The sequence below is a fragment of the Zingiber officinale genome, chromosome 2A (assembly GCF_018446385.1).
Source record: "Zingiber officinale cultivar Zhangliang chromosome 2A, Zo_v1.1, whole genome shotgun sequence".
Classification (NCBI taxonomy): Eukaryota; Viridiplantae; Streptophyta; class Magnoliopsida; order Zingiberales; family Zingiberaceae; genus Zingiber; species Zingiber officinale.
In genome coordinates, this window is record NC_055988.1 from 164873353 (window position 1) to 164875836 (window position 2484).

A 2484-nucleotide genomic window follows, 5' to 3' on the forward strand; every position below is an offset into this window, starting at 1 on the left:
CTGATCATATAACAATGGGCACCATAGTGAATAGATCAAATCAAGACATACTGATCAAAAAGGTATCAAACCTAGGTCCTGACATGGTAAAACATGGTTATATCACTACCCATGAGCATGTGAAATCAGATAGGTATCAATACGAGATGCAAACAAACAATCAATCAAGCAGGCAACATGTATCGGGCAGTGATTAACCGAACAAATGAGAAAACACAATTAATGCAAATTGTTAATTTCATTACTAAGCATATCAAAGACAATAAGTCAAAAGTACCCGTCTCCGATAAAAGAAAGGTCCAATACCGACTCTGAGATACTCGTCTCGCGTCAAAGTCCTGCGGTATCAAACAAAATGTCTAGTTTAGCTAATTTATCATACAACCATTAGCCAAACTAAATTCTAATCCATTGACCAACTAGGGTTAGCTTCATTAACCCTAATTACACCTTTAGATTTATTTCTAAACTTAAGTTAACAACTTTTGCTAACACAACTAGAAATCATCTACAATGAAGACCACAACCCTAAACCCTACCTCAAGTTCCACAGCTTTATTCAAGAACAAGAAGATGCTGGAATTGAAGAGTTACTGCCCCATTTAGGTTGATTGCTGCTGGAACAAAGGAATGCTGGAATGAGGGCTGCCGTTAAGGGCTGTTGGCTACTGGAATTCTTCACTGTTCGGATCAAAAAGATCAAGAAATCAACTTCCAAACCACAACCAAATTTCCATAATAACTTGAGCACTTTACCTCTTCCTTTACTGCCTGAAATGACCAAAAACCGAACAAAGCTGCCACTGGAAGCCCTAATGCCAGAAACTCAAGCCGATAACAAGGTGGTTGCTGGCACTCACGACTACGCTAGATCACAAGGGCAGTGGCAAGCGAAGGACACTGCAGGAGAGCAGTGTCGATGATGGCTAGAGCAGAATGGGACGGCGGCGCTGCAAATCTAGGGCACAGCGTTGCCCTAGTCCGTCGGCGTCGGCTGTGGCGACCAAAAGGCGCAATAGGGGCAAGGGAGGCAACGGCGGTTTGCTGCGGCACTGGTTAGGGCAAAGAGATGGCTGAGAGGAATCGACACTTCTCCGTTCGACGGCGACGGACGACGGAGAAGCTAGGGCACAGAGGTCGTCGGCAGAAGATGAAGAGAAGGGCGTGCGCGCTCGGGAAGGAAGAAGAAGGCGAAGCCCTTGGCTGGGAGGTTTTGTACGCGGAGAGGGAGAAGGAACCGCTCGGTTAGGGCTCGGGAGAAGGCTTGGCATCGGCGCGAGTTCGGCAGGGAGAAAGGAATCAGCGGGGAAAATAAAAAAAGAATAAGGAAAAAGGAATTTATAAAATAAACAATTTCTCACTTAAATGGGTAGCCTAAATAGGCTTTCCCGGATCCCAAATTTTATCCCCGTTAACTCGTCCATACGAGCTCCGAAAAATTCCCGAAAAATTTCCAAAAATTCCGAAAAAATTCCCTTATTAATATTTCCTATTTTCCGGTATTTTATATTCTCCCCCACTAATAAAAATTTGGTCCCCAAATTTCGTTATCTACTATCAGTAAGTACTAACAATAGGTAAAGCATAAATGCTGAATGATAAATAAAACACATACCTCATGTGAAAAGGTGGGGATATCGAGCTCGGATCGTATCCTCAAGCTCCCAAGTAGCCTCCTCATCCGAATGATGCTGCCATCCGACTTTAACCAGCCGGATAGTCTTGTTCCACAACTGACGCTCTTTCCGGTCGAGAATCCGTACCGGAACCTCCTCATATGTAATGTCAGGCTGAACTGGAACTGAGATATCTGCCAGACATGCGTCGGGTCGGGCACGTATCTCCTCAGCATCGATACGTGGAATACATCGTGAACGCCTGACAGGGACGGTGGTAGTGCCAGTCGATAAGCTACCGCTCCGATCCTCTCCAAGATCTCGAAAGGGCCAATGTACAGCGGAGCTAGCTTACCTCTGAGGCCAAATCTCTTCACCCCTTTCGTGGGTGAAACTCGCAGACATACATGGTCGCCAACAGAGAACTCTAGTGGTCTGCGTCTCCGATCAGCATAACTCTCCTGGCGGTCCTGCGCCTCTGACATCCTCCGTCTGATAGTACGGACCAACTCCGCATCCTGCTGAACTCTATGAGGTCCCAACAGCTGGGCCTCTCCAACCTCATCCCAGAGGACAGGTGTCCAACAAGGTCTACCATACAACGCCTCAAACGGTGTCATCTGGATAATCGAATGGAAGCTGTTGTTGTAAGCAAACTCTACTAACGGCAGATGGTCCTCCCAACTGCCTCCGAAATCCATAACACACGACCTCAGCAGATCCTCTAAAGTCTGAATGGTCCGCTTTGACTATCCATCTGTCTGAGGATGGAAAACTATACTAAACAGAGCTGCGTGCCCAAGGCCTGCTGCAGACTCTGTCAAAAACGAGACATGAACCGGGGTCTCTATCCGAAATAATAGTCAAC

At 46.4% G+C, this 2484-nt stretch overlaps 1 long non-coding RNA gene across 1 annotated transcript; it reads right to left on the reverse strand.

Annotated features, from left to right (window-relative positions):
* Window positions 1-325: 325 nt before the first annotated feature.
* Window positions 326-1045, reverse strand: LOC122040244. Its single transcript, XR_006128563.1, has 3 exons — window positions 757-1045; window positions 540-681; window positions 326-338 (listed from the first exon to the last, which is right to left on the reverse strand). It is a non-coding gene; the product is annotated as an uncharacterized LOC122040244 (long non-coding RNA).
* Window positions 1046-2484: the final 1439 nt, after the last annotated feature.